Source organism: Sus scrofa, chromosome 1 (genome assembly GCF_000003025.6).
Source record: "Sus scrofa isolate TJ Tabasco breed Duroc chromosome 1, Sscrofa11.1, whole genome shotgun sequence".
Lineage (NCBI taxonomy): Eukaryota > Metazoa > Chordata > Mammalia > Artiodactyla > Suidae > Sus > Sus scrofa.
In genome coordinates this window covers 82550405-82564007 of record NC_010443.5, presented here as the reverse complement: position 1 = coordinate 82564007, position 13603 = coordinate 82550405, and the positions used below count along the sequence as shown (strand labels likewise).

The 13603-nt window shown below is 37.7% G+C and overlaps 1 protein-coding gene across 30 annotated transcripts in view; it reads right to left on the bottom strand.

Annotated features, from left to right (window-relative positions):
* Positions 1-13603, bottom strand: part of SNAP91 (synaptosome associated protein 91) — a 157655-nt gene that overhangs the window by 134645 nt on the left and 9407 nt on the right. Inside the window, exons 1-2 of one of the 30 annotated variants that reach the window (XM_021091776.1) lie at positions 11098-11202; positions 9055-9143 (exon numbers count right to left, since the gene is read on the bottom strand). The exons of the other annotated variants lie outside the window; for them this stretch is intronic. The gene's annotated coding sequence lies outside the window, so the exon portion shown is untranslated. Of the gene's footprint in view, positions 1-9054; positions 9144-11097; positions 11203-13603 lie in introns of those variants that run through there. 30 annotated transcript variants of the gene reach the window in all.

The window sequence follows — 13603 nt, the reverse complement described above, 5'->3', positions numbered from 1 at the left end:
AGTGCTTTCTTTGTGAGCTTCCTTGGACTCTGCCAAACACAGTCCTTTCCATGGCATTGTGCAAACACCTTTCAAGCTCACCTCACAACGTCATGAAGGTTAATTCACCTAGCTGTGTGCTTTACTAGAATATGAGCTCTGCTTCACTAGCAAAATCCCTGAAACACAGCGGACATGTAATAAACTTGTTTTGAGTGAACCATAGAAGATGCTGTTTTTTTCCTTGTCCCCCCCAAACCTACATTAGTAACTCCAATTCTTGGTGTCCTATCCATTAATTATGAAAATAAGAAACTATTTAATATCACACTAACATTAGCCAGTCATAAGACATCCTTGAGCCACCGTATAACAACACTTCTTTCTCAAAGGAACAGATGGAGGGAGAAAACGATGACGATTATATTATTCTCAGAATGAGTGACACCAAGACCTGTGCCTCCTTCCCAGAAAATAACCAACACGTGATGAGAAGGGAGGAGGATGAGAAATATCTGCAGAGACCTTGTTAAAATTCTCCTTGTTTTAAAGACCATACTTGTTTATTGCTCTGAGTTCCTGTTAGCAAGAGGAGTCAGATTTTTCTCTCAGTGTGTAAAGGCAAAAATTGTGATTGGATACCAGGGACCCCATATTTATGCATCAGACAAAGCTAAATAAGGGTCAGATCATACCCTGCACATACACATTTGCCTGGACACTGCCTCCAGGAGTGACGATTGAAACCCTTCTGTGCCATCCCTGAACACTGCAGGTGCACCAGCTCAGGAGTCTCATTCCACATAGGGAGACATTACATTTCTGCAGAGGGCTGGAAGTAGGAGGAGCCATGCCCACTATGTCACTTGGCACAGAGTAAGAGAGAGAATGGAAAAAAACCATAAACACTTTGATTTTCCCTGCCCCCCAAAATTTACCCCATTGTGATGAAAAAGAATGAAAGTGATAAAAATTAAGTTAAAGAATAAAAGAAAATCCTTAACAGGAGTTCCTGCTATGGTGCAGTGGATTAAGAATCTGATCGCAGTGGCTTGGGTTGCTGTGGCGGCAACGAAGTCTGATCCCCAGCCTGGCACAGTAGGTTGAAGGATCCAACATTGCTGCAGCTGTGGTGCAGGTCATAGCTGCAGCTCGGATTCAGTCCCTGGCCTGGGAACTTCTATATGCCACAGATGCAGCCATTAAAAAAAAAATCACTGACATGAGATAAAATGGGTTTGAGGGGCAGAGAAACAGTTCAGTCTTCAGTGTGCTGAGTGTAAGAGTCTATTTTCAAACTCCTTAATTTTGCCTCTATGGTTAGCCAGCTTAAAAGCTTAGGTTTCTCTGGTCTCCAATATTTCCTCCTTACTCTTCAAACATAGTCCTATGGTTTCTATGGCAACTCCTTGCAAATCTAGCCTCTCCATTTTATCCTCCTGGCCATTTCCTTGTTCAGACCTTTAATATCCCTTGACTCACTCCAAGATCTCTATTTAGTCTCCATCCTCCCTAGTGGAGCCATCTTCTAACCTAACCAGATATACAGTCTTAAAAAATGTATTTGATAATGGATTTCCCCTGTTTAAAACTTTGTCTTGGCTTCTCACTGCTTTATAAGATAAAACTGAGAGCTGGTACCTCTGATTCTTTACAACACAGCCCCACCCTTTCCTTTTGCCAACACTAGATATTCCCTGCCCAGTCACGCTTCTTTGCTGGGCAAACTCCTACTCACCTCCAATATGTAGCCAAACATCACTACTTCAGTAAAGTCTTTCTTGATTTTCTTCCGGTAGAACTGGCCATCCCTCCCATGTGCTCTCACAGTACCTTAGTTATACTTTATAATGGTGTAACTATTATACAGCACTTATAACAGCGTATTATTGTTGGTCTGTTTATATGTCTGTCCTAGGAGGCTCTTAATAGAAGCTGCTATGTCTCATCTATTTTTTTCACAGTGTTTCACCAAGTGGAGGCTTATGGAAGATTCTCTGCTAAACTGAGCTCCCCAATGCAATTAGGCATTGCTCAGAGATAGCAAAGGTACTTGTAATTCAAGATTGTTCACCCATCAAGGCTTAGAGTAGAGCTTAGAACATCCCATTCCATCTGCAACATTAGGGACAAAACACTTTAGGACCACCCAAAGAAAGAGAAGCTGGTGGGAGGCCAGAACAGCTTGCTGACAGATCAGCCTTCAAGGTAACTGAACTGTCAGCTCTCTCTTTGTATTTAAATATACTGAAGTCTTTATAACATGCCTTTGAAATGACATAGCACAGCACACAATCATCTAATTAATTCCTCAAAATTAAAAATTCTATTTTGGCTCCCCTACCAAATCATAAAACTATAAAAGCAAGAAAAACAACACCTAGCAGAATATTCTGTGGTCCTCAATAAACATTTGTTGAAGATAGCAATGACAAATGAAACTTAATACATTTTCCTCATACAAAGAATAGTTTTTTAAAAAAGATTAAAAGAAAAAGTATACACAAAATGAGCACTTAAGGTTTCAAATAATTTCAGGATAAATATTTTTTAAATCTGGCTAAGTATTAACCCAATTTCAGTATCCTAATACTCTCTTTACCCTGTCATCTAAGTACAGCCATCAAGAGGGAAGACCGAAAGAATGAGGCCTCAAATTCTGAAAACTGAAAACATTTTTTGACCTCACTCCTCAACAAAGTATGGCTATAAATATCACACCTTTAATTTTCTATTAATTCATGTCAAATATTTGTCTTCAAATCTCTCTCTTTTATTTATGGCTGCACCTGTGGCATATGACAGTTCCCAGGCCACAGACTGAATCCAAGCTGTATCTATGACCTACCCTGTATCTGCTGCAACACAGGATCCTTTAACCCACTGTACCAGGCTGGGAATTAAATCTGCACCTCCACAGCTACCCAGGCCACTGTAGTCGGATTCTTAATCCACTGTACCCCTTTGAGAACTCCCAAAACTCTCACTTCTTCATGTCAGTTGTCTCACCTTTCTTTCTGTCTTACATATTCTATTTCGACATTTAATTCACCATATTTTCTTCAGAGTCTAGAATTTCATCTTCAGTGGTTTACTATCAGTGTCTTCATTTTTCCTTTTATTTCTTTTCCTTTTCTCATCATATATTTCATTTTGTTAAAAATTTTTATTAATCTTAACAACTTCTTTCTACTCCACCCTATCTATGAATAATGGCATTTGCAGCAACATGGATGGAACTAGAGACTCTCATACTAAGTGAAGTCAGTCAGAAAGAGACAGAAAAATACCATATGATGTCATTTATATCTGGATTCTAATATGTGGCACAAATGAGCCTTTCCACAGAAAAGAAACTCATGGAGGGGGAAGGAGTGGGATGGACTGGGAGTTTGGGGTTAATAGATGCAAACTATTGCATTTGGAGTAGATAAGCAATGAGATTCTGCTATACAGCACAGGGAATTATATCTAGTCACTTGTGATGGAATGTGATGGAGGATAATGTAAGAAAAAGAATATATATATATGTATGGCTGGGTCACTTTGCTGTACAGTATAAATTGATAGAACACTGTAAATCAACTATAATGGAAAAAATAAAAATCATAAAAAAGATTAAAAGAAATTTTCTTTGCATTCATAATGAATATAAAAAAATACTCTCAGGTAAGTTTTCTTGAACATAAGGCTAAAAAGGAACATCACGTATTGAAGATTTTCCTAATGATTATGGACACAGAGCAATAACCTAACTTGAGTATCTAAATTTTTTCCAGGACATGCTTCCTAATACTACTGTTATAAACAAATCTTTTCTTGAATAAATAATACTTTGATTAAGACAAATGTAACACATTTCTAATGTACCTCTGCTTTAGCACGGCTTTTGATAAGAACTATGATTTCATTACTCTTCTTTTGCTATATAACTCAAAAGAGATTAGAACATATTTTAAGATCTCAAAATTAGGAAGCACTTGTTGAAAGAAGGTCTGTAGGTCTAGGAAAACACAATTCAGCTCAGTTACACATTAATAATAGAATGTGCAATTCCCTGTTAAAGCAGTAGATACATTAAACAAATTGTTTATTTGGTTATTTATATCCAAACTGACTGACATATCTGCAAGGAAAGAGAAGGCTGACAGTACAAAACCTTATGTATTTTCATACAAGTGAGTCAGCAAACAGAAACAATGAATCTTTACTTCAAAAGAGATGGATAGGTCATAACTTTGGCAATTTCTACTGTTCCATCTCATTCCCTAATACCCTTCAATTTTATCTCTTTTGCTATGCATGATAAGAAAGGTGAGGAGTTCCCTAATGGCCTAGTGGTTAAAGATCTGGTGCTATCACCACTTCTGTGGCTTAGGTCGCTGCTATGATACAGGTTTGATGCCTGGCTGGAAACTTCTGCATGCCACAGTCATGGTCAAAAAAAAAAAAAAAGAAAAAGAAAATAAAGGTGAAATGGGTGGTATTAGCTTGGTTCTTATATTAACTAACAGTCCAAAGATAATTATTAAACTAGAATGGGAAAGCCATTAATTTTTCTAAGAACTATAATATAAAGAAAATTATTTAAACTACTATATAACAGTTTCATATAGGATTTGATATACATAATGAGTCTCCTGTGAAGTAGATATCGCTAATATTTTACTTCTCATAAATTTCAACTTCAATGCTCTACTACTGATAATTAATTCTTGGGTTTTTGTTTTTATTTGTTTGTTTTTTGCAGTAGCTTAATGTGGAATCTAAGTTCCCAGACCAGGGTTGAACCTAGGTTGTAGTGGTGAAAACTCCAAGTCTTAACCACTAGACCACCAGGGAACTTTCAATTCAAATCTTAAAAGATGAAAATTTTAACTCAAAAAATCGTACTCACGACTGAAGACAAAGATTTCCCCTTTTCACATTCTTAATAGAGGCTGGCCTGGCTTAGACGTTTTAAGAAATATATAACAAAAAACACAAAGATGTTTAAAAATAAAATAGCTCATAATTATGACCTACTTAAGATTTTGACAAGCTCTTAAGTATATAACCTCTCTAATGTTATGTTGCACCTGGTTAATTCATTTATTAAATGTTATCAATTCTTAACCACAACTATGCAGCTTACTGTTAACTATAAGGACTAAATCTTACACATAAAATTTCCAATGACTCGATTATCTCGCTAACAGATTTTCAAGATGTCTTCAGTACAATGAACATCAGTATCTTTAACATTACTTATTGACTGCATTTTGTCATCTGGTTCTACTAAGTTTTGTTTACCTTTCTATTGGTACTAAAAACTGTCAAACACTTCAAATATATGCCATGATTATACTGTATATATAAATTGAGAATCGCCATGAAACTGATCTCACTTTCAAATCAATCTTGCTATCAGTTCAAAAATCTTTCCTAAGTATTAAAAAGAAATCTTTCCTCAATTCATTGATGCTTAATGCAAAACATATTTAGTGTCTCTCCATTTCTCTTTATGTCTTCATATATAAACCAAAAATGGGACAAAATGCTAACCATTAAGAATCTAGACCTAACAATCAAATCACTCCACATTTTTCATTTTCATCACTTCCTATGTCTTAGAAAACATTTCGGTGAACAACTACCATTATTTTTCTCTAAGAAGCAATACCCCTCTTTTACTAAAAGATGCTCTATTTGAAAAGCTTAATCTCTAAAAATGCTAGGTTTAAACCCATACCAACAAGTCTCAAGAATCTATTTTACTCAAGCACAAGTTATACATGAATTTTGATAATTAGTGCTAACATCTGTCAATAGAATAAAAACAAGATCATGAAGACCACAGAGGGAGGGTTTAATGGCCCAATTCTCTTTTCTTATCTTCTAGGAATAGACTATCATCTCTCAAACAGATGCTACAGATAAGTGGAGAGCAGCTAAGGCCAGGCTCTTTTTGTGTATTTATTACTGCATACTGTACCTGAAAGATACCTAGGACAATAACTGTTAGTGCCCATAAGGCTTATTCCTCTAATAATAATTTGTGGGTAATTTAGGGTTGAAGTTTATGGTTGTTATTGCTGTTTTTAATAAATCTATTTATTTAAATGTTACCATAACCCCATGATGACTTGGAAAAGAGGAGATTGAGGCCCAATGAAATGAAGTTCACCTGGCCAAGATCACAGCCAGAAAGCAACAGAGCCTGCAATTACACTAGGACCTCTCATCACAAATCAGTACCCCTGGCGTACCTTCCAGCACCACCCAAAGTCCTTAATTAACAAGTGTGTGAAAATAAAGGCTTCAGTAGCAAATCATCAAAAGACATAACTGATGAAGGGTGAGACAAGGTTAAGGACAGTCATCTAAAACCACCACCCTCCACTTTTTCTCCCATTTGCCAGAAAAGGACCTTCGAAGGGGGGTTGCCCATCAAGCTAATGAGTTAATGAAATGTCTTTAGAGCTCACCATGGTTTTTTCTCCCTACAACAATCTTATGCCTTTTTTTTTTTTTTTTTGGTCGCACCTACAGCATATAGAAGTTCCCAGGCTAGGGGTCGAATCTGAGCTGCAGCTGAAGCCTAGGCCACCGCAACACAGCAAAGCCACATCTATGACCTACTCTGCACCTTGAGGCAAAGCTGGATCCTTAACCCACTGAGCAAGGTCAGGAGACTATGCCAGGTCCCTAACCTGCTGAGCCGCAGTGGGAACTCTGATCCTATGGTGTTTTAACTAGTTTCGTTTTGTTTGGGTTATTGTTTCTTATGACACTAGAGACATAGACAACAAGCCAAAACCATGATACAAAAGAAAAAAAAATCATTAAGTCTTGCATTTAGAACCCCTGGCTCCTCCCCTCATTAGCTGTTGGACTTGAAGTGAGTTCCATCACCTCCCTAGGATAAGATTATTTACTTCACAGGGGTTTGTGAGGATAATAGCACTTGATCATGTACATATGTCAGGCACAAAGATCACCCCCTTCAGCCCTAGAGAGCTCCTTTATTTTACTTCACTTACATCTTATGGGAGAAGACAGACTGCTTCTCTTATATTAAAAAAGAAACTATATCCATGTTAGTACCTAAGTAGCAGCTCAAAGAAAATTTCTTGGTACTAAAATTCTAATATGTTTTGGATAACATATTTTAAGGCAAGTGGTTAATATCAGACTTGATGCCTAAAGTGTTAGGTTTCAAATATGAACATTCAAAACATTCTTTCCTTGTCTCATAATAGTTGTAACAGCCTCTGTTAATGCAAAATATCAAATCAAGAACAACAGCCTTGGACTTCCCCTTGTGGCTCAGTGGTAATGAACCTGACTAGTATCCATGAGGACGCAGGTTCGATCCCTGGCCTCCATCAGTAGGTTAAGGATCAGGCCTTGCTATGAGCTGTGGTGTAGGTCACAGATGTGGCTCAGATCCCGTGTTACTATGACCATGGTGTAGGCTGGCAGCTGCAGCTCCAATTTGACCCCTAGCCTGGGAACTTCCATATGCTCTGGGTATGTGGCTCTGGAAAAAAAAAATCCTTTTGCTACTGAATAGAGCAAGAAAGAACGTCTCCCTATGACCTAACCACAAAAATCACTGGATTATTACTTTTTAAAGACAAGGTCACTGGCAGATGAATCCTGGGCTTAGAACCAGCCAAGCTGAATGTCAATTCTGGGTGTCTAGGTAAATCCACTGAGAAGTTTGCACAGTATTCAGCACAGATAAGTTACCTAGACAAGTGACAGCAAATCTGTTTCATCTTAAATATGAACTGTAATTGACAGGAGAAATCCAAAACACTGTATATGGATGCACTTTGAGGCCAAATCAAAGCTTTGAATAAAAGAGTTCCAGGATCAATCTGCAATGTCTGCCAAGGATGAAGGAATATGCAGTAAGTCTACTGACCAGCCATTAGTCATCCATTTCCAGAATTCTCTGGTTTCACTGAAGAAAGAATTAACAGCAACTAGCTTATTGCTAGCGATTAATGACCATATTACTAAACCAGTGAAGTTTCTGGAGACATCAATGACATAAAATAGGTGTTTTTAAGATACAGGTGACAAGCCACAGTCCAGTTTCTTTTTTTCATGGACATGGTGGGGTCAACACTGTGTGCCCACAGCCATTTCCTTCTCCTCTTGGACTCATAGCTAGACTTCCCTAATTTCCTAATTTCTCCCACATTTTGGTGAGGCCACTGAGTTCTCACAAATAGAAAACAGGCAGAAGTGATGTCTAGACATGGACCTAAATCTTTCCCTACAAAACTCCCCTTTCTGCCTTCTTTCATCTGCTGGATACACACAGAATCCAGTGGAGCACTCTGAAACCCTAGGTGATAAAATCTCTAGATGGAATGTGCTATCCGCAGCAGACTGTGATGTGAGCAAGAAATAAAACTGGTATAAAGCCACGAGCTCTTGGGCTTCCCAACTAGTTAGCTCTGGTTGGACTGGTAATTGTCCCTAGGATTTTGTAAAACTTTAGCTCTCGGAAGAGAGTCCCTTTCTTTTGGTGAAGCTGTTTCCCAAAAGGTTTGATCTATATTCTTGTAACCCCCATTCAAAACAGCCATGATTAACATAGGTATGAAGTAGAAAGTAAAAATTCTCTATCTACAGACATTTTTGCATATATTCTATCAAGAAGTATTATGAACACATATAATATATATATATTTCTTTAAAAATGAAAACTGAATCCTATTTCATAGATTGTCTTTTCACATCACGTATACCTTTACAAACTCATTTTTTAAGGTTGCCCAATAAGTGACTATTTGCACATTACACCATCCTTCTTTAATCAAGTGTTTAAGTGTGTTATTTTGTACTCCTATATACACTGCTGCCACAAATACCCTTGAATGCATAATGGATACTCTTCTCTATTTTTCCAGTTATTTATTTGAGCAAATTTATAGCAAACACATGAGTCAAAGTATTTTCAAGAGTTTTGACTAGTACTGCCAATCTGCCCTCCCAAAAATTTGTACCACCTCCCACCAACCGAGTACCCAATTTACATTCTTTGTTTTTCACCTGGAAAAGCAATGGTAAACTCACCTTAAGGAGCATTGCTTGCTGAATTCACAGTGTTACTGGATGAACTGATTAGTATAATCCACAAAAAGGTCCAAAGTCAAATCTCTATTCTAGCAAAGCACACACATATACACACAGAGATATACAGATATATATAGAGAGAGAGAAAGAGAGAGGGAGGGAGAAAACAGACCTCTGACACAGTTATTACTACACATTGTTCTTCACAAAATTGAATAAAGTATAAATAAAAATTAAGTGACTCATTTGGAACCATGATGAGAACTTTTTGGGGAAAAAAAGAACAAGTAGAGAACCACAAAACAAAAAGTAAAGCAGGTGTTAAAACAGCTGTTCTATTGCTGTAGACTGTTCATCAGCACAGACTCAAATCAGTCTCCCATGGAACCTTCCATGAGTATACTCATGCTCATTCAATGGTAGCCAAAAGCAGAATGTTAAATGTTAAAATACCTAATGAAACGGACCAGAAAAACATGAACGCTTTGCAACTGTCGATAAAGGGAGACAAAAAATAACAAATCATTAAGCCATGGCCTAACTAAATTATTTAGCTAGAAGATGGACTGTAAGCTGTACAATTTGATGCTAATCAAGCTGATAATGAGATTACAGAAAGTTTTAAAAAATTCTATTAAGGAAGAATCAATGGAATATCTTCTGATATCTTTTTAATATTTATCTTGGGGAAAAAATTATAAGGATAGTGATGAGAAAGCAACTGGCTTTGGAAAGAAGAGGAGAAAGGTAATATTTTTCACTTGGGTATTTTCTTAACCTAAATTTAATAACTTTCTCATTTGTCTTTGGTTTTAACAGACTAACAGACCAACCTAATGAAGGATGGTGTGAACATACTTAGACATTCTTAATATATGTGATGATGTGGTGGGGGGTTACTTTGTTTTTTTTTGTTTTGGGTTCTTTTTTGGCTACACCCATGGCATATGGAAGTTTTCCAAGGCCAGGGATCAAACCCAAGCCACAGGTGCAGCCATGCTGGATATTTAACCCACTGTGATGGGTCAGGGATTAAACCCATGCCACCTCAGAGACAATGACAGATCCTCAACTTGCTGCACCACAGCGGGATCTCCTGTCTTGGATTTTTAATAGTCAGGAAGCCTGACTTAGAAAATTCTATTATTTCAGTGGTGAGAGGTAAGGAATGCTATAAATTATGTCACCACAGTAAGATCAAACTAAATGGCCTTAAATTAAAGCTTGTTTTAATACGTAGTTTTTAGAAGACCTTCAACTAAATGTCTGTAATCTTCATTGTCATCAATGGCATAGGGAGTATCCTCTGGTGTCAGCACCCAGGAACAAAAGAGGCAGGCAAAAGACAAGCAGAGAGAAAAGGTAAGAAGGGTTCAGGCTGTCAGGATGAGTCCTAGAACCCTTATCAGGGACCCCATCACAACTGTCCTTGTATCAGAAGTGCCCAGGGTTACATTTGCACTTATCCTAAATTTGAATTCACACCATTAAAGTGTGTGTGCATGTATGTATATTAAAATATTTGTGTGTATATATATATATTTTTACATTTCCTGCATGATCCCACACAGAGGATATTATCTGGCACAGACACAGCAATTAGAGCTAGGCGAACAAAGCAATGACCCCATCAGGCTACCTACTCAAGACAGATAAGAATTATCTAGTATTAGCAAACATAAAATGTGTGATTTTTGCCTCTTTGAGACTCAGCTTCTTCATCTGTAAAAACGAAGAGGTCGAAAATTTTCTAATATTCTCTGCAGCCCAGAAGGGCCTCTGGATATGGTATTTGTCCATACCCCAGGTCTTATCTGGTAACATTATCAGTCTTCTTATATTCAGGACTTTTAACTTCTTTCAGTTCCTAATGCGCCTTGCTCACTCTGTGCCTCTTCCAAGACAGCAGTCCGTGGTGGCCCTTGCCAACACCTCATCTATGTAAGTCATGCTTATCCTTCAAGGCTGGGTTTAAACATCACTTCTTCTGCAATGCACATGCACAGATGTCTTCCCCTCCCCCGTTAAAACTTCTAGAATTACCTGCAGTTTTTTTTCTCTTTCTTCCCTAGTAAGTTGCATGCTCTCTGATGCCAAGAGCTGTGTGTATCTTGTTCACTGCAGTATCCATGCCTCCTGGAACAATTCCTGGTGTTAAGTAAACACCCAAATATTTGTTGAATGAATAAATAATGGGATTGTACATAATAAGCTACTGAAAGCCTCAATACTAAAAGTGATTTCCAATTCCTCCAAACAGGTCATTAAAAGCCAAGTTAAATTTGTTGACATTCATCACTCTCTTCACAAAAGCAAAAGAAGCCAAAGCTAGCTGAAGCTTGTCCCCTCTCCTCAGTGCTTTTCTAAAACCCTCAGGTTGTTAATGGTAATATCACACCACTATACACATGACAAATGGTATCGTTTCAGTGAAAACTAACAGCATAGATCTACTTTTGAAATAATGCTTTTCTCCTGTATCTCTCCTTACCACCATGGAGACAGTTATAAATTGTAAAATGGTTGCTGAAAAGCAATGCTACTCAACTGTATCCAACTCAGATCAAACCAAACAAGCACACACATTTACACACACAAGATGCTGGTGAAGAATAGTCTCTGATATTAATACCCAACCATCTACTAGATCATCATTAAGGATATGCACTGAGAGAAGTGCACGTATGCCTTAAATCCCCAGCCAAAAAAATTTTCATGTCAAGGGTATAATTCTCCTCAAATTACATTTCTGTCATGTCACAAGAATGCAAGTGTTGAGAGGTTGCCCAAAAATGTGTATTAACCAGGTATGGTAAGCAATTTAATGTTTATTCTATTTGTTTGTTTTTTTTTTCAATATCACACTTCTATTGCTTTCATAAACTCGAGAGAAACTGAATCCAATTTAACTCCTTGCTCTTCTGAAAGATTAGTAAGTAAATCTTTAAATCAAAAGCGATTATAAGACAAAGTGGGGACTTCCCTTGTGGCACAGTGGAGTAAGATCCAGGGTTGTCACTGCAGCAACTTGGGTCCCTGCTGTGGTGCAGATTTGATCCCTGGCCTGGAAACTTCCATATGCTGTGGGTGTGGCCAAAAAAAAAAAAAAAAAAAAAGAAAGAAAAAGAAAAAAGAAAAAAAAGTAAAGAAGAGGAAAAAAAATGTAGGAAATGTGTAATAAAGAACCATTCGGCAGATGTTTACCTAAACCTGCTACATGCTGTGTTTCATGTTAGGGAAGAGGCAGCCACCAAACCCACTAGAGCTCCATGACTGACACGGCAGGGACAGAAGCAAAGGGGGCCACTGACTTATTGAGAAGGAATGACTGAAGCTAGGTTTCAGAAATGAGATTTTTAAAATATATTAAAACACAGAAACAGCATGTCCAAAGGTCCCAGAGTGATGCAGGTTACAGTGAAACTGATGAATGTCAAAGTTGCTCTGGAATGAACTGTGAGTGGGTAATGGGAGGACAGGGGATATGAAAACAGTCTGGGTCCATCTCTAGCACACAGGTGGAGATCAAGGGAAAAAACATCTGATAACTTAGATAAATATTACAGGCATCTTCCACCCATTCAGCTGTACTCATGAGAAAATAGAAGCAATCCCCAGGGCCAGCAGTGAAAGAAGACTCAGAAAACCATGAGGTAAACTGATACTTAAGAGAATGCTACCCTAAGGCTGTGTGTTAGTCTGAGTGGCCAGAGGCTTAGATTTTAACAGCCCTGTGGGGAAGAGAAGACAAGGTCGTTGGAACTAAGCAAGATGGCTAACCTCAAAGAGTTACTCCCTTATTGAAATTAGGAGGAAAAAAAAAAGAACACCTTCAAGCAAAGGAAGAAGAAGGAACACGTAACTCACTCAATATAGCCTCCTGGTAGAAATAAAGGAAAAAAGAATCTCTGGGGCATTTGTAATTATAGCTTTTCACTGTGCCCAAGTTTGTGATTTAGATTTATATTATAGATTCACACTCCTCCCTCAATTCAAGACCCGTAGAGCCATTAACATTTCAGAATTTAGGATAGTCCAGATTTTGCAAAAGTAATATGGTACATACACCATATACTAAGTAACTCTGTATAATCTAGGAAACACACCATAATATAAAAATATTCCTGAAGCTCAATACATGAATCTTTGTGGTACATAGTACAATGGCTATTTCCTATCAAGTTTTGCCACCAAATGATTTACAAAAAGAACTTTGTTCTTCTAAGCTTTTTGGATTTTCAAATTATAGATGAGGATAATGGATCTGGACCTACACTAGATGGGAAGTTCCAACAGCACAAATCAGCTTAAGGTGCTCCCAGGATGGTAGCATTCGTGGGTCCTTGCAGAAGCAAACACAAGTCCTCTCTAGGTGATCCAAGGTTTTCCAGGATTCCCACAGATGAAGTCCTAGCCAACATGATCTCAGTCCAAAAGTATACAACACTTGGGGAAAAAAAAATCGTAATTGAGGGTCAGGCAAAAACAATAGCAGAAATAGAGTTTCATGTAATGGATCTATGAGACAGAATATAAAATGAATTGTATT